General features: G+C 40.3%; 1 protein-coding gene and 1 pseudogene across 12 annotated transcripts in view; one reads left to right on the top strand and one right to left on the bottom strand.

Annotated features, from left to right (window-relative positions):
* LOC134222741 (DNA replication licensing factor Mcm5-like) overlaps nucleotides 1–19,118 on the bottom strand; it is a 36,246-nt pseudogene extending 17,128 nt beyond the window's left edge.
* Nucleotides 1–19,568, top strand: part of LOC134225692 (uncharacterized) — a 141,373-nt gene that overhangs the window by 98,580 nt on the left and 23,225 nt on the right. The window lies entirely within an intron of this gene.

The raw sequence follows: 19,568 nt of genomic DNA, 5'->3' as shown, positions 1-19,568 counted from the left end.
GGCCAGCCGTTGTCGCCGCCGTCGTCGTCGTCGTCGTTTGTGATGGCGGAGTATAGTTTGTTTATAAATCAAAGGAGATATAAATAAAGCAAAAGAGGCCGAAAGAAAATGAAAACGGAAAATACTTTTAGAACAACAACCGCAATATCAACAGCTAAACATTAGAGATTATATGGTGCGGTGCGCCAATTGCCCACCTTCGACTGTCCAACAATGTGGACGGTCATGGGACGGTAAGGGTTAAACCTTTTTCGATGGGATCAAATCAAATGGCGTGAGCACGCGGGACCAACTACAGCATCGACACGACGACGGCGTTTGCGGAAAAAAATGCAGAGTTCTCCGTTGTATGACGTAAATCCGAATTTAATTGAGTTTTCAATAAATGATCCTTGGGATTAAAAATATTTCTCGGTTTGCGCCTGTCTTCTTTATTTAGAAATTCCACAAATTCGCGGCAAAAACATTGCCTCTTCGGGCGATGATGATGGTGATGTTGGGGCACTGGGACGACGGCAACGATCATGGATGGCGTCTTAACCCGGGACAGGCCGGCTGGCGAGATGGGGAGGCGGAGCGGGATCTTTTGGGTGGGTGGATTTCTTCCTTTCATCGTGAGGTGTCGCATTTGGAGATATGTGTATTTAGAGTATGTTGCTGGGAAAATAGCGTGGGTGGATCATCGGGGAGCACGGGAAGGGGATTTATTTTTAGGGGGTCAAAATTGTGAGAAAACCGATTTTCCGCGCTAGAAAAATAAACCGGCTTTCCGATGCAAGGTGGAATAGGAGAGTTACCTTTTGCTGAAAAATATTTTTCAATCAAACGGCGATTCCGATTACGAGACCAGAAATCTATGAATTGAATTAGTGTTTGTTAGCTTGGTTGGTGCTTTTGAAGAGTGATAAGGCACGATTGAAAATGGAACATAATTATTTTTGTACATTGTTAGAGTTATTTTTAGATAACTGCACTTTATGATGCGTATTTCTAGATAGACGCTTCTATGGTGAATCCACGACTACGAAGCTCACGTCTCCCGTCACTCCTATGAACTTGGTTATTGATGTTAGAGATTGTGTGAAATTGTTCGACTATTGCACCAACACCGCTAGGTGGATCAATCAGGATTTTTTTAATATATTCCTGAAGAATATTCGAGGGAACTCTCAAAAGAATTTACAAAGCAAACCATAATTATTTATAATCTTTCTTAATGAGGTTTTTAGCCCTAGGCTAGTTCACCTCAAGAGAGACCATAATTGATTTCCCGAATGAATATCTAGATTTCTCCAGGAATTGCTTCTGGACTTTTCCAGGAATTTCTTTGAATATGGCAAATCGTTTTATTTTTCCATTGATCAAAACAACGATCTACAGTCGCCTTTCCACATCTCGATATTGAAGGGACCATCGAGATAGGGAGAGATCGAGGAAATGTCGTTTGCTTTTGTTGATATGTTTGTTATTGTCCAAAGCTAGTAGCCTAAAAACTTGAACATATCGACATAAGGAGAGTGAATCCTGAACAAAATATTATCAGAACACATCAAGGTAGATAGATAGGGGGTTTATCGAAATATAGAAAGCCCAAATGTATGTAGATTGAAGGGACTGAGGAAACCATCGACATAAGGAGAGATATCGAGATACATTTATTCCAAGTTGTGGATCATTTCCATCTTTTGATAGAGCTTCACACATGATTTATAGATCACCGGGTATTTAAATTTCCCTGATTGTGTCAGAAATTCCCTGATGATTCCAGGATTCGTCCAGTTGGGGTTAATAATTTCGGGTTTTCCAACTTCTTAAAAAAATATTACAGAAAGAGGAGAGCTTCTCATCTTTTTTCCTGTGAAAACATTCAAAAACATAGGGTCTCCACGACCGGTTTCACTGTCTCAGATAGCCTTCCGATATGCGCAGCATCTTCTCGGCTGAAGCAGCTGCCGCTGCGAGTCAAACTCTGCAGGGTGAACAATCTATGCAAACTGGGAATAGCCACCACTCCCGGTTGCCACCGGAAATTTGAAAATATCACTTCGGCCTGGACAGTGGGTCCCAATCTCAACAGCAGATCATCTTACGGTTCCAAACCGGAAACAGGCGGCTCCCGGATAACATCGGTAGGACGGAAGGGCTATCTGCAACGTCTGTGATATTTGTAACTCTTTAGAGCACTTCGTCTGCCGGGCAGGTTTCTAGGGTCTCCAGGTAGACTTTCGAACAAAGGCGTAGGATTGTCAATCCGGATATTAAGAGTTATATTCTCGGTCTGCTCTAGGACATTTTGGGTGGTTACCATTCTCGACTCCCTGGACATAGTGTATCCATTGTACTTACCACACAAGATAGATACCCGGGCAGAAGCCATGAACAGAATAACAAAATATGATATGGACTTGATTGATATAAGGGATAAAAGAACAGGCAACAATATTAAAAGTTTTCGCCGAAATATCATTTCAATATGAAGATATGCTATGGATAAGAACAAACTAATGACACTTGATATCGATCACTTATTACCAAGGAATGTAATTGTCGCTGAAAACAAGCGACAAAAGAGAATAGCGATAACTCTTTGTCCTCATCTGCAGAGGATAAAGACATTGTTGCGTTCCGTTTTATTTGCAACAAACATGGAGAGGTAATTGTTGTGAACTTTTCAAACTGCGATAACTTGTATATTTCAGAAGTAAAACACAAATCATGTCAACAGATGGTTAAGTTAATGTCTAAACTATGATAACTGATACTTATTTAACCAAAAACATCATCGGAAACCGACTGCTTCTCAAAATGCACGGCAGGCGATCATTGTCCTATTCTGTTGCAGTTTGGGACAAACGCTTATTGCGAGTTGAGTTTGTCTCAACATTTACAAGAGAGGACAATGTTGTTTTCATTGGCAATGTTGTTATTTTACATTCCTTACTTATTACAAATAGCATAACTTGAGCTTCTCATGATATTTTAGTGCAAAATATTGATATTACCTCTGATCTTTTATCTCTTATATCAATCATATACATATGATCTTTGATATTATTGAGCTATTTTCGTCTACTCGGGTACTCATGCAATGGCGGGTATGGGAAAGCTTTCAGTCAATAACTGAGGAAATGCTAATAGAATACTAAGTTAGAAATTAGGCCAAGTTCCAGTTGGAATAAATAGCCATATAATTGGAAGAAGGGATAGCTGCGGGATACTGACCATCATCAGAGACGTACCATTGCCGCCCTCATTTGCTTCTTAAAAGTTGGTGGCATAAATTTAAACATTTTGCAATAAAATTCCATCGGGAGAACCTACCTTACAGTCCTATGATTTGATTACATGCTTTGGAAAGTTTAATTAGAGTATTTTTTACAATTTTGTAAAAAATAAACACGAGAGTGTCCGTTATAGGAATATTTTGGGGGGGTCCAGAATAGTGAAGAAGAACGTCCCGAAACGGAACATCAAAATCAAATGCAGTGTCGACTATAGGGAAGCAATGTCCAATCATGGACCCCCAATTTCAACGAATAACGTCGTATATTTGAGTGTTTTATGTATGTATCGTGAAGTGGAGATGCAGAGCTTGTTATTAGATATCAAGCGGAATTAATATGTCGAAAATGTCTACTCCTTATGGCAGGAAGAGAAAAATTCCACTACTAGGGGATCCACTATTGGGCGTTTTACCCTAAAAACACAGAACGACAGATATTAGGTGCCTCGAAAAAATTCACGGAAAGAAAAAAAAAATGAGAACTTCAAGATAAACAGCGTGCTCGTGTTATTGCACAAATATCTGAATATTCCATTTTGATAGGAAAGTCGAGTCAAGTACGAGAATCTGAGTACGGCCTTACTGTTGAATTAGAAATTTGTATCTGTCAAAGGTACAATGAAGTGGTGGAATTAAATGGGATAATACAAACTCGTCTTATGACGAGTGAATACATTTTGTGACATATTATCGACTCGATAACAAAACACTGAAGAAGTTTTCAAGTTGAAAACGAAATACGTATCCGTTTGATACATAACACTTAATTAGTGGAAGTAAATGGAAGAATAATAGTCTTTTAACCGTCGTTTGAGATGCTGGAGAAGGCGTGGATGAAGATAAATATAATGCTTGGAGCACCTCCACGGGAGTCCTTTTCGCTATTCCTATTATAGCGCTGCTTCCCGAGTGCTATTTTAAGATAGCGCCCTTCCCACCGGTGGTTTCTATTTTAGGTATAACGACTTCATAAACATATTGAGTTCTCAGCGTGGGTTGCTAAAAGAAGTCATCTTTTTCTTCAATGGCTCTACATTCCAACTGGAACTGGGCTAGCTGCTCAACTGAGTGGGTGTACCAATTGTCGTCATACATAAGAACAACTATTTTTTAAAAATACACATAACACCCAGTAGACCGGTGGAGAATTTTTCGATCACGAAAAGTTTCCTCCTTACCGGGGCGGGAATTGAACCCACGCTCCATAGCCCATGCGTCTAGACGATTGACGTCGCTAACCACACGGCCACGAAGCCCAGGAGATCAAAGGTGTTATCGTATCATATGAACATGCTTTATCGATATGAATTTGGTTTGCGGTGATTTGATTGGTCGTTTCACATATAAAGCACTAGTGCGTTCTCTTAGTTATTAATTGAAAGTTTTGCTATGCCCTCCATTGCATGAGTATGTTTTTTGTGTAACTAGCCCAATGAATACACTATGCCCAGGGAGCCCACTCGAAAACATCCTTGACCGAATCGGTAATAGAACTCGCCTTTTCCGGAGGGCAATTGGTATTAATCCTACGCTTTTGTATTTATGTTTGTATTTGTATTCCATCTGACATCCTAGAGTCTACATTAAAATTACGCTTATGAACTAAACAAATATTACACAATGCCGTGATTCAGAAGTCTGTTCTTAAAAATGTTACTTAGCAAATTACAATCAAACAAATGATAATTAGCATTAAATATGGCACGCATAGCTCTAATTGGTTCGTTTTGTCAGTAATCTGTGCGATGAGGTTTAAGTTCACATTCCTAAAAGTTCTTCGAGGAACGTTAAAATTTATTCTAGCAAGAATATTTGGCGCATGAATTTCTCCTTTCAAGAGTTTGGCTACGAATACAGCCCAGCCCTCAACATATTCCTCCTTTTTTCGAGACTCTCTACTCTCAGAAGCGGGCACCGTTCAAGATAAGGAGTTCATTGGGATTGTTCCATGATAAACCTCTGAAGGCAAATCGAAAAAATTTCTTCTGAACTGCTTCAAATCTTTTGACCCAGCTAAGGGAAGTGGGATTCCATACAACTGCTGAAGATTCCAGTAATGATCGCACCAATGTGTAGAAAATTGATCTCAGACAATAGGGATCTTTAAACTCCTTTGCAAATTTGAATACTAGGCCAAGATTGCGATTAGCTTTTTCCAGAATGCTTGGTAAGTTGTAGTTTTGTGTCTAGGAGAAAGCCTAAATCTTTAACAGCAGATACTCCCTGCAACGGTTCGTCCTTCATACTGTAGTCCCAAATGAGGGACTGCTTCGTTCTACTAAAAGATATGATCAAACATTTCGTAACGATGATTGTCAATGCATTGCGGTTGCCAGTCTTCGAACAAATCTCACAACAAGGAAGAACTTAAGATCGTCAGCATATAGTAATCTGCATCCACGGGGTAGTACAAGGCAGATATCGTTGAAGAATATTGGAAATAGTAGCGGACCAAGATTACTTCCTTGTGGTACTCCGTTCTTAAAAACAGGAAACCTTCCAAATTTCGAGAAACTCACATTGGTTACTACAGATGGCACACCATCTGGGCCAGCCAAAAAACTTGATTTTAGATTTTTTGATTAAACTATGAAGTAAATGGTAAATATTTACAGTAAATGATATTTCTTGGGACATCGCGTAAGCAACAGGAATTCTGAACATTCTGGAACTCAAAAGCGGTTAAAAGGTGGGTTACAAACAATTGTTCGCATGGCTATCTAAAGACCCGTTATATTACTTAAATATATTACATTAAGCTTTATTATATATTTTTTCACAGTTATTTCTTCTGGATTTCCTTTATCCTGGAAATTCACCTCGGGCATTTATACTTGCTGAAATTCTCGCCAGTTTTCCTACAGCTATCCCTTTTCCAAATTCTATAAATGAATATTTCCCTTGCTGTTTAATTACATACGCCGAAATTGCTCTGAAAAAAAACAGGTTTTCTACAATTTTTATCAATACTAAAGTGACGTTTCACACCCTGTATAAAAATTTAGCAACCCAGTATGAGGGCGCTAAATTTGGAAACTCACTACTAATTTTGAGTTCAGTACTTATTTTACATGGGGTCCTCCTTAGCCGTGCGGTAAGACACGCAACTACAAAGCAAGACCATGCTGAGGGTGGCTGGGTTCGATTCCCGGTGCCGGTCTAGGCAATTTTCGGATTGGAAATTGTCTCGACTTCCCTGGGCATAAAAGTATCATCGTGCTAGCCTCATGATATACGAATGCAAAAATGGTAACCTGGCTAAAAAACCTCGCAGTTAATAACTGTGGAAGTGCTTAATGAACACTAAGCTAATATACCCAAAACCGGAAATCATTCAGATGTGCGCTAAAATCAGCAGCCCTGACATCGAGTAGAGTGCATCTTGATTATGAATGAATGTACGGGGAGATCTCCCAGTGTCGGACACAAAAGCAATTTAACGAAAACTCAAAGGTGCAGCCCAATCGGGTTGTACGCAAAGGTGACGTAGGACTACGTAGCTATTCGAAATTGATGGTATATGACATGATAATTTGTGTCTTTTTATTAACATTGAGCAAACTGCTCGGAGGACAACTGAATCAAGAAATAGTTGCTCCCAGTTAGAGAGACTTTGAGTCTCCAACCGTGGAATTAACATGACGCATCGGCCTCATCGCCGCTGAAGCCACTCGACTGGTTTTCATTGGAGGACATCAGAGCCCAGAATCAAAAGTAGCGTCAAACCAAACCCAAATATATTTGTTTGAAACGTTTGGTTTTCGCCCGCGATGGAAGCGTACGTGGCAAAGCGAGGAGAACTTTAAGAATTAATTACACACAGTCCTCGATGATTTTTCGCTAAGCCTCCACCATTTGGAATACATTTTTCAGCATTGCCACTACTACCCACGCCTTCGTGCTGCTGTGTCCGCTCCGGTGCATTAAATTTTGTCGAACCGCTCTTTGTAGAATCCCGATCAAAAGGGCTCGCGCGCGCCGGAAAGCAGCTTTCTTGTATTCAATAAATTAAGCCCGTTAGCCCCGCCCATTTGTGATATGATATGTATGTAAATATAATATGCACTCATAACGATTAATGAAGGGGCGGGGCTAATGGAATTACTTCATTAGATATAAGAAAGCTGCTTTCCGGCGCGCGCAAGCCATTTTGATCGGGATTCCGCAGACACTGCTGGAGAATATTATTTGCCACTGCTTTGCAAGCGGAAAAAAAGGCAACAAAAATTAATAAAAGAGTTTTTAAAAAAATAGGTTTTACGTAAAACAAATCAAAACAAGGCACGTTACATTTTTTAGCGAAGAGTCCTAGTTGGAAAACGCATCATAAGTGAAAAAAAAATGTTTTGCACTTTTTTTCCCAAGCAGTTTTGTCAAAAATCCAAAAACCAAAGTATTTTTCACACTAATCACGCCATAATCTGACACATAAGATGCCAAATAATTATTACCAATAGGAAAAAGTATATTTTTGTCGTCATTTTTCAACAAATTATAACTGAAAATCCATCTTCCACTCGAAACTTACGATCTGTTCGTAAAAAAAACCGTTCTAAAATTGACATTTCAATTTTTATGGCTCAAATTAAAATGGGGGATTACTAGGTAGTAAATATAGTCACTACATGGGAAATAATAAGTAGAGCTCTTGTTAATACACAGAAAAACATATAATTTGTTAATTAATTTGCCTTATAAATGGTTAAACCGCTCTTTGCGGAATCCCGATCAAAATGGCTCGCGCGCCGGAAAGCAACTTTCCTATATTCAATAAATTAATCACGTAATTTTGAATGGATGGAATCACTAACAGAAACCAAGCTTCCACGCCAAACGCCGATGCCACCGAAACAGTCCATTTTCGCAATTAAACCTTTCTGTTCAGAAAATGCTAGTCCTGAGAAGAACCAATTTTCTTTCCCCAATGCGCTTTCCCAATAATGTAATAAAGGCATAGCCACTGGCGGCACGGGATCGCAACAGTGCTATTTTTATAGTCAACCCTTTCTTCATATAAAATGCTGGTTCGTTGAGGTTGAATGATCTGCAGCAACACACCGAGGACCACCACCAATGCGATGGATTTCAGTTGAAAATGTTACCAGCGCCTACGTGATGCTGTGTCCGCTCCGATGCGATCGGTTTGATGCGTCCGCTCTGCGTGAAATCTTGTTCAAACTGAGGATTAGATTCAAACCCGCAAGTGATTGATTTTTGATGTCTGTGCTAGTGATGCATGTACGTGATTGGATGGTTTACCTATTTCTAAACTTTTTATCAATTATCGTTAATAAATAGTTAAAAATCATTATTCTCATATAAATACAAAGAAGCGTTGACTCATCCTTGATCAAACGGTCCAAAAAAATGAAAATCCATCGAGAAACGGCTGAGATATTAAAGTTTAAAGTCGTATTTTCGTGACGGTCCCCGATTTTCGCAATCGTAAAGTGTACCCCAATATAGAAAAGACAAGCGTAGTCCTACGTCAAACACTCGAGTTTGACGTTTGCTCACCACCGCCATCTGGTTCGTGATTTGCCCAACTTAGTGAAAACAACAGATGTCGTTAGTGTGTGCACGACGATGAATTTGATGAGTGAATGTTCAATGTGTTATGTCTGTTTGTCTGTGATTTCAATATTGTTTACGGCTTACGTAAGGCGAAACATGAAAGTTTTTGACATTTTTGTACAATTTCAAATTTTGTACAAAGTTTACAACATGAGGATCTGACATTCCATGGAGATAAAGGACTTTCCAATAGCTTTCGTTAGTACTACATAAGATGGTGAAGAGACCTTTGCAAGTGCCCGATATTAGGAGGAGGCCAAGGATCTGCCCTATGTCTTTCTCATTTAATTTGTACCTAATGAATAAAAGGGCGTCTCATCGAAAGCGTCGAGCATTATAACAGCCTCGTAAACGTCATCTTCGTGTGTGTCGTGCTGGCCAAGCTCGCCGTCTCGGAGGGTTCCAAAGTCATCACCAAGTAAGTCAGCTCCTAGGGAATGAACGAGGACGTAGCTCCACTTAATTACGCCACTCTGTACATTCCGTATTCAAATATTGATAATTATCGATAAGTTTAGGTAACTATCGATCAGAAAATCCAAAGAATGATAGAAGTATCTCAAAATTAAAATAAAGTCGTCTTTAAACAACAGGACCAGTAAAAGTCAAAAGTCGTGCGTGACGTCACTCTGCAATGGGGTATACCGAAATCAGAATCATGGGAAAATCTCATTTGATTGCTAACGCAACTCAATGATTTGAGACGTTATCATTGTTTACTTCCCGCACTTTTCCCGCTACCTATTCCAACGTTCTACCGTCGCCAAGCGGTTATGATTTGCACTTTGAAGAAAACATTTCGGCTCTACCTTCTCTTGGTAGATTTGACAAGATTCGATTTTGATCCACAATGCGCCTTTCTAATCATCCATAGCAAACAAACGATAGTCCGTACCTTGCGTAAAAATTTCACTTTTCGGCTAAGTAGCCACTATTAAGAAAACATGTTCAGTAGCGCCACTGGTCCGGGGACCGCAATCGATGCCATTTTTGCAATCAACGCTTTCTTCTCTTAAAATTTTGGTCCTGAGAAGATGCGCAGATTTTGAGAAGATTTCCACAATGCGCCACTAACAGTAACTAAACGATAGCCCGAAGATTGTTGCTTCTGGGGATGGCTGCTCGATGTTCCGGTTACTGCTGAGACTGCTGCTAAAGGCGTCATCGTGTCCGCTCTCCGAAAAAATTTAGTAGAACTGAGGATTGGAGTCGACCCCGTAAGCCTGATTTTGATGTCTGTGCTTACGATGCACATACGCGATTGGTTGGTTAACCGATTTGTCAGTGCCTAGTAAAATTCAATTAGCACCTTGAATGCATGCTTTCGATAGTTGAGCAAAATCTTAAAGAGTTTGTCGATCGATTAACACCAAAATCTTTAAAATCGGTTGAAAGACGGCCGAGTTATTAGCCCATACTTCCTGACCACTTTTCTTGACGGTCTCAGATTTGAAACTGCAGAATGACCCCCCTATGTTCCGGAAAGACGTAATCCTACGTCAAAAAATCACCAAACTTGATTTCCAAACACCATCAGAGTGTTACAGCAATCATAGTCCTTTCGTCTAAGCTTTTCTTAGCGTGTGTATACACGGATTTTCTCGACTCGTGATCAACGTTATTTGCGTTGATTTATTTCACTCGTCGTTATTTTTCTTCAGCCTACGCTAATTCCTTGCCTTTCCCATGGACTATCGTGCAAAGGTTTGATCAGGTTGACGCCATAGTTTATCTTTCATTCTTAACCGAATCGGAATGCTTTGTACACATGAATACAATATCGGCATGCTTTCAATTGCAATAAGCGGAAAATGTTGGAAAGATTTGGTGCAATCGCATCAATAGAAGCTTTACGCTTGCTCCCTTGTCTTGTAGCAAGAAGAAATATGTAATGGGAATACCAAGATCCCGATGAAAATGTATAAATCTTATTGCAACTGTAGAGTATGCTTTCGTAGTGTTGAAAATCCAATATAGAATTACTATACATTTATCTATATCAGAACATTGGAAGCCTGTTGATTTCAAAAGAACATATCGAATAGATTTTGTTTCGGTCTCAGGTTGATTATATTACAAATTTATAGACACCGGCCGCGCCATTAGCTCGTACATGAATAATGTTCTATTTTTCGTTGATTCTTCACGAGCTTGAAACTCTGATTGAGTGCATCCTTAAACCGGCGATGACCCGATTGGCCAATGTTGTTAGACTAATAGAGCGGTTCTCGGAATCGGATGTGTGGGGAGGCGCCACCACCGCTCGTCAGATCGTCAGCAGCTGTGATGTTTCGCATTCCTTACGGATACCGTACGGGCAAAACGGGACGCGGGAAAAAAATAATTAAATCCATTAAATCCTATTTATTTATATCCTAATAAAACGAAAGTATGCGAATGCGGCGAATTCTAGGGAACACAATAATTAAACGCCATCTCCCGTGGGAGACCAACGCTTGATCCTAAAATTTTGGGGCGGAAGCACGCGAGAGTGTTGATGGAGCGCTTAAAAGTTCGTTGGAGGGATGGGGAAGGGTAAAACGATGTAAACAACGTTTGACGTCGCTTTTTTGAATGAAATGGATATGTGTTTCGGCGTATACAATTGAATGGAATGTCACCCATTTTTCATAACCTTATACATTGAGGGTGTCTTTGATGATGTAAAAAATATATACCTAGTCAGATCTATAATTAGCAAATGTTGAATCTACCTCACCTACAAAGCATTCTCTGACCTGGGATTTTTTAGTATGGCGCGTATAATTGCTAATTACTGTAAAGTTTCTGAGAATTTCAAGTTATTAGAATCGTAACCATTTTGACTTAATAATTTATCGAATTCCGAGATATTGAATCCAACAGAAATATTTTAGACTAGAAAACAAGCTTCAATTATTCGAGTCTATTCTGGAAACATCGAATTGGTTAAGATTTCATGCATTTTGTTTGGTTCGATTGATAAAAAAAAACTGTAATTGAGCCATTTTACACGTGTGTACAGTGTACACTGGAGTCGGTTTTTACGCGGGGATACGTTCCGCGTAAATCAAAAACGCGTAAATCCCAAAAACCGCGTAAAAAATGACTTTACTAAAAAATCGTTGATTTGTGGTTTTCACGTGTTTTCAAACCTTTTTTAAAAACCGCGCAAAAAAAACTTTTGAAAAAATCCGCGTAAATCCCATAAACCGCGTAAAAACTACTTTTAATCAAAAAAAACGGGTTTCGCTATTTTCACGTGTAACCAAAGATCTATCGACCTGTTTCAAATATGGTGCATGTTCCTTATGCTGCATAGAATGTGTATGAAAAATAACTTCTTAGCCATCCAAGAAATTCCTGGAGTTAGGCTTTTTGATCTATGGAATAAATTCCGAGTGAAAATAGTCACTTGAATAACAACCCAAGTCAGGGACGTTATACTGGTCGGACAGGAGAGCGCCATCGGTCCTCGACTCGAGACCGACTGCCACAGCAGCTGTTGGACAGATGCACAATGGTTAAGATTCAACTGTGTCGCTTGCGTGGCTTCTTCTTGTTTTCCTCTCCGATGGGATACGGAGGTCCACCCATAACGTGATTACATGCTTGCTTTTTGCTGGCGCAGATGGACACTTTGGTAACTTATCGCATTCCTGCGCCTTGTGCCCTTCCCAACCACAATGACGACGCAGGTTGCTACGGTCTGAGCCCTTTTAGTCGTAGGACTTATGTCCCGACTCTAAGCACCAATAGTACCAGTCCAGTTTGCTTATTGGGCTCACTGACCAGTCGATTTCAACATCCCTCGCTCCATTAACTAGGGTAGGCTAGCTGCGTGCCAAATAGACGACCTTTGTACCGCACTGCTCTCTGACGGCAGAGACGACGTGTCGTCCGCGTTCGTGACCTCGTCCAGTTGCTTGCACTGGAAGGTCACTTCCGTCCCCAACGACCTCACCTCGGCGCTGTCATCCAAGATCTCTTCGAGCAGCACAAGTCAGACAAAAATAGTTGCAGCAATTTGATTGTGACTAAATCTGGTCACATATGAGTTGCAGCAACCTATGTGAAACATGTGTGCTAGTCTTCCCGCTAGCTCCACGTTTCAGCACCAAGATCATTTCACCAGTCTTGGTGCGTCTGACGCTTCGAGCGTCCTGTTCCAGCGCCGAAAGCTTTTCGGTCGCCTGCATCGACGTCGGCGTACTTATGCTTATCGGTTTTGAGCAGCAAGGCCTCTACTCTGTCCTTAACTTTCTTTGCGGGTCGAGATGCTTTGAGCTACTGACCAGCTGGTGCCTTTCGCTTCATTTGGCCGAGAAGTCGCCTTCTCGGGTCAACGCCCTTCGGACATCACTACGTCCCGATCTGCTCCGTCAAGACGACGTTTGGCCTACTGTCGCCTACTGCTTGGCTTTGCTCTGAGCACCTTCGCCGGTTTGCTGCCTGAGCCGTTTTTGGTTAGGCGAAATATTTTCCTCGTTGGCCGTCAGGGCGAAATCAGTCGCCTCTTCTGCCATAGTCGATGTTTCAAGGAAGGAGAAGGCCTCAGTTATGGCACCTTTGTTGGCCTCCTCGCTTCTTCGGGTGGCTAATAAAAGCGTCTTGTTCTTGTTTTACGACTCGAACACCAACAGGTTCTGTTTCAGTTCATTAATGATGTTCTGCCTTTCGCTTGCTAACTCAATAATATTATCGAGTTACTCGACGACCACCCACATCCCGGGTAGTGGTCTAAATATTGTACCCAAATCGGAAAGTAATCTAGATTATAGACACTGTAGGTTCTATAGACGAGCTGAGGCGAAGACGAGGGTAGCCAAACGAACTCTCATCTAGTGTAGTGAACAAGCATGACGCCACGATTGCAATCCAAGCAATGAAACGTGTGTCGTCAAATTCGCGTGGTACACTTCTCGATTCTCAATTCCTAGCAGCACACATGTTTCTCATGGGTTACTGCAACTCATATGTGACCAGATTCAGTCACAATCAAGTTGCTTTAACCATTTGTGACTGACTTGTGCTGCTCAGGTTCTACTTTTCAACTTTTTGCTTCTCACCTCTCACATCACACAGCACAACACCTCACTTCTCTCTTATAATTTCTCTCTTGTCCCTTCTCACTTCTCACTTCTTACAAATTGCTTTTTATTTCTCACTCTTCACTTCTCATAACTCACTTCTCACAATTCTCTTCTCACAATTCACTTCTCTCCATTCGATCCTCGGCTTCCACTTATCACTTCTCGTTTCTCACTTCTCACATCTTACATCTCACTTCTCGTATCAAATGTCTCACTTATCACTTGTAGCTTCCCATTTCTCGGCTCTCACTTATAACTTCTCACTTTTCACATATCACAGCTTTATCTCATTTCTCACTTCTTACTTTTCACTTCTCGCCTCTCACTTTGTATTTATTTATCGCTCCTCAATTCTAACTTCTCACTTCTCACTTCTTACTTTCCACTTCCTCTTATATCTTCTAACTTCACTCTTCTTGCCTTCCCTTCTCACATCTCACTACTTTTCATTTCTCGCTCCTCACTTCTCCCATCTCACTTCCCTTCTCACATCTTACTACTTTTCATTTCTCGCTCCTCACTTCTCCCATCTCACTTCTCACAACCCAGTGCTCTCCATTCTGGCTTCTTACTTCTCACTTCTCGCTTCTCACTTCTCACACCTTAGTTCTCGTATTGAATTTCTCACTTCTCATTTGTCGCCTCCGACCTATTTCTCGTTTTTCATTCTCACATCGTACATCTCACTTCTCGTATTGAATTTCTCATTTTTCAATTTTACTTCTCATTTGTCGCTTCCAACCCACTTCTCGGCTCTCACTTATCACTTCTCGTTTCTCACTTCTCGCTTCTCACATCTTACATCTCACTTCTCGTATCGAATTTCTCACTTCTAAATCTCACTTCTTAATTTTAGCTTCTCATTTCTCAACTCTCATTTATCACTTCTCGTTTCTCACTTCTCATTTTTCAAATCTCACATATTTATCTCATTTCTCACTTCACACTATTCACTTCTCGCCTCTCACTTTTGACTTCCCGCGTCTCACTTTTCACTTCTCACGTCTCGCTCCCCACTTCTTACTTCTCACTTCTCGCTTTTTACTTCTCACTTCTAATTTCTCATTTCTGCCTTCCCACTTATCCCTTCTTGTTTCTCACTTCTTACATCTAACATATTACTTCTCACTTCTCCTTTCTCACTTCTGATTTCCCACATCTCACTTCTCAGTTTTCACTTTTTAAAAATGACTTTCCACTGCTCACATTTCACTTCTCGCAACCGTTTTCTTACTGTTCATTTTTCCCTTCCTATTTATCACTTCTCCCTTCGCACATCTCACTTCTCATCCACTTTTTACTTTTTCCTTCTCGCTTCTCATTTTTTGCTTCTCGGGTCACACCACTCGTTTCTTACTTCTCAGTTCTTACTTCTCACTATTCACTTCTTATTCCTCACTTCTCACTTTACACTACTTACTTCACACTTCACATTTTTCACTACGTACTTCCTACTTCTCTTTTCTCGCTTCTCACTTTTTCTATCTTAAATCTCACTTTTCGTATCAAATGTCTCACTTCTCACTTGTAGCTTCTCGTTTCTCGGCTCTCACTTATAACTTCCCACTTTTCACATATCACATCTTTATCTCATTTCTCACTTCTCACTATTCACTTCTCACCTCTCACTTTGCACTTCTCGCTCCTCAATTCTCACTTCTTACTTCCCACTCCCCACTTCTATCTTCTAACTTCACCCTTCTTGCCTTCCCTTCTCACATCTTACTACTTTTCATTTCTCGCTCCTCATTTCTCCCATCTCACTTCTCACAACCCAGTTCTCTCCATTCAATTCTGGCTTCTTCTCATCTCTCGCTTCTCACTTTTCACATCTTAGTTCTCGTATTGAATTCCTCACTTCTCATTTGTCTCCTCCAACCTATTTCTCGTTTCTCATTCTCACATCGTACATCTCACTTCTCGTATTGAATTTCTCACTTTCCAACTTCACTTCTTATTTGTCGCTTCCAACCTATTTCTCGGCTCTCACTTCTCGTTTCTCACTTCTCAATTTTCAATTCTCACATATTTATCTCATTTCTCACTTCATACTATTCACTTCTCGCCTCTCACTTTTCACTTCTCACTTCTCGCTCCCCACTTCTTACTTCTTACTTCTCGCTTCTTACTTCTCACTTCTAATTTCTTATTTCTGCCTTCCCACTTCTCCCTTCTTGTTTCTCACTTCTGATTTCCCACGTCTCACTTCTCACTTTTCACTTTTCAAAAATCACTTCCCACTGCTCACCGTTTACTTCTCACTACTCGCATATCATTCCTTAATCTGACATTTCACTTCTCGCTACCGTTTTCTTACCTTTCATTTCTCCCATCCTATTTATCACTTCTCCCTTTGCACATCTCACTTCTCATCCACTTTTTACTTTTTCCTTCTCGCTTCTCATTTTTTGCTTCTCGGGTCACATCACTCGTTTCTTACTTCTCAGTTCTTACTTCTTACTATTCACTTCTTATTCCTCACTTTTTACTTTAAACTACTTACTTCACACTTCACATTTTTCACTACGTACTTCCTACTTCTCTTTTCTCGCTTCTCACTTTTTCTATCTTAAATCTCACTTATCGTATCTAATCTCTCATTTGTCACTTCTCACTTCTCTTTTTACTTACCGCTTCTCGCTTCTCAGTTTTCCCTTCTCACATCTCACACGTTTATCTCATTACTCACTTCTCACTATTCACTTCTCGGCTCTCACTTTTCACTATTCATTTCTCGGCTCTCACTTTTCACTTCTCATTTCTTCCTTCTTATTTCTCACTTCTCGCCCTCTGACTTCACTCTCCTCACTTCTTACTTCTCACAAATTATTTCTCATTTCTCACTTATCACTTCTCACATCTCACATATTATTTTTCATTTCTCATTTCTCACATCTCACTTCTGAATTCTCACTTATCACCTCTCACATCTCATTTCTCACTATTCACTTCTCACTTCTCACTTCTCTCTTCTCACATCTCACAAATTATTTCTCACTTCTCATTTTTAAAGAAAAAAGACAGAATCACCGTCTTCGACCAGAGGTCGCACAGACTGAACACTTAACATCTAGCATGAGACAACGTGGACAGGAATTTACACAACACCCAGTGGGACTAGTGGAAAATTTTTGCTTTACGAAAAGTTTTCTCCTTACTGGGGCAGGAATCGAAGCCACACTCCACAGCACATGCGTTTAGACGATTGACGTCGCTAACCGCACGGCCTCGAAGCCCACGAAGAATATCACATATCACTTATAAATTCTCACTTTTCACCTCTCACATCTCACTTCTCACTATTCACTTCTCGTTTCTCACTTATTACTTCTCACTTCACACTTCTCGCTTCTTACTTCTTACTTCTTCCTTCTCACTTCTCTCTTCTTGCTACTCACTTCTCACATCTCACATATTGCACCTTTTTTCTCATTTCTCACTTCTCACTTTTCATTTGGCCTAACGGCTGTGGCCAAATGACCTTCGGAACTGACGGCCTTCGTACTCCATTAAATATTTGTTTTCCCTTGAAAAGGACTTAGAATATTTTTTTGAAAACCGCGTAAAAAACGACTTTTGCAAAAATCGATAAAAAATCAACTTTTTACAATTTTCACGTAATTTCAAGACTTTTCAAGAGAAAATATTAAAACCGCGTAAATCTCAAAAACCGCGTAATTCCCAAATTCCGCGTAAAAAAGTCGCGTAATAAAAACCGCGTAAAAAGTGTACAATTATGTTACAGGAATAAGTAGAAATAGTTTTTTTTTTCGGAAAAAGGTCTTTGTTACTAATAAGCAAATGAAATGTTAATTTCATTCTGGTAAATCATCATTTTGCAACAAATCTGAACTAATGATGGCATTTAATTGCGTATTATTCGGCAACTCGGCCGTACGAAAACTATTTTTTGTTAAATATCTTGGCTGTGCATATGCACAGCATATGTTTCGAAATGGACAAATTGATATGAAATTTGCGAAAAAGAATCCACGTGTCTTGGAGGGACTCGAACCCTCAACCTCCTACTCTCTAGATAGGCGTGATAACCCCTACACAACAAGACCACTTAAAGGTCACGTTTGCGGAAAAGCCATCAGAATCCGAGTACCAACCTCCACCGCGGTTAGCAAAATTTGCAAAAAAGAGAGCTAACCGCGGTGGAGGTTGGTACTCGGATTCTGATGGCTTTTCCGCAAACGTGACCTTTAAGTGGTCTTGTTGTGTAGAGGTTATTACGCCTATCTAGAGAGTAGGAGGTTGAGGGTTCGAGTCCCTCCAAGACACGTGGATTCTTTTTCGCAAATTTCATATCAATTTGTCCATTTCGAAACATATGCTGTGCATATGCACAGCCAAGATATTTAACAAAATAATGATGGCATGTTATTTTAATTTATCTCAAGAAAAAAACCTGAATGGTACAAACATCTTTCTTTTTTTAGTAATAAACCGCTCATGGTTAAACATGAAAAAATGTACAGTGGGAGACGTGAGGCATGTTTTTCGCATAAAGCTGTGCCCATGTGCATGAACAGTCAGAAATTTGATCAACTCTTCTTGCTATTTCGTATGATAGCGACTATCTCTTCTGTCTTATTAAGGACGTGGCCATGACAGATCTCGACTGTCGGATAATGTCTTGCTTACATCTCTAATAGATAGTGATTATGCTAATGCTAAGCCTTCTAACTAATTCGAATAATAGTTATAATAATAATTTGCTCCTTTCACTAAAGAATCATTTGTTGAGTGAAATGACAGCCTCTCGGTTCACCTTACCTCGACGAGAAAAGTAAGAAATGCATTTCGAGCTCGCTTGACATATTTTTTACGCTCGCATCATGTTCTGTAGGAAGTTCAACAGTCAGCCATCAAACAAAATTTCGTGCAAATTTCGGATCTCGTAATCCGAACCAACATCACTGGCCCTGACGATCGCCGTGTCGCTGCCGCTGTTGTTGTTGCCCACGATGCTGCTGATGATGATGGTGGCTGACAGGAGTGTGTAAATCAATTGTGAAGTCGAACGTACGCCCGGGAACCGAGATCCACCCACCTGCTGCTGCTGCTGTTGTTGCAGTAAAGGTAGAGCGAAGGAAAAAATGTGATCTCTGGTTTATTACCACTGATCGGGACAGACCGGCACCTTCTGTTTTCCTGCGAAATCGGTCCTCGAGGCCAGACATGCGCAGTGGAGGACATTCGAGAAAAGTTGGATAATATCTAATTTTATTTATTATCTATGGTTAAGGTGACCTGGCTGTAGATACAAGTCCGATTCATTTTGTTCATTTTCGCGCTTCGCCATATCCACCAGTATGCAGAGCATTTGTATATCGTTTTAAGGTACACCTGATTGATATCTCTCGTTCTCCGTGTACCAAACGAATAGAGAAACATTTGTAGTGGACTATGTCCGATAATCTGATATCACCCAACCCACCGTGATCATAGAAAAGTGTGTAACACTTTTGTCGGGTATTATCATTATTCGTTGTAATTGCATCAACATGTTATGACCAAAACAGTGGAAAATATAGCAACAAAAGTATTACATCGCAATACTAAATAACATAAATACCCTATTAATTATTCCACAAATTTGTACACGGTCTTGAAGACCAAGACCACCCGAA

Source organism: Armigeres subalbatus, chromosome 3, assembly GCF_024139115.2.
Source record: "Armigeres subalbatus isolate Guangzhou_Male chromosome 3, GZ_Asu_2, whole genome shotgun sequence".
NCBI classification, from domain to species: domain Eukaryota; kingdom Metazoa; phylum Arthropoda; class Insecta; order Diptera; family Culicidae; genus Armigeres; species Armigeres subalbatus.
This window is presented reverse-complemented; position numbering and strand designations above follow the sequence as displayed.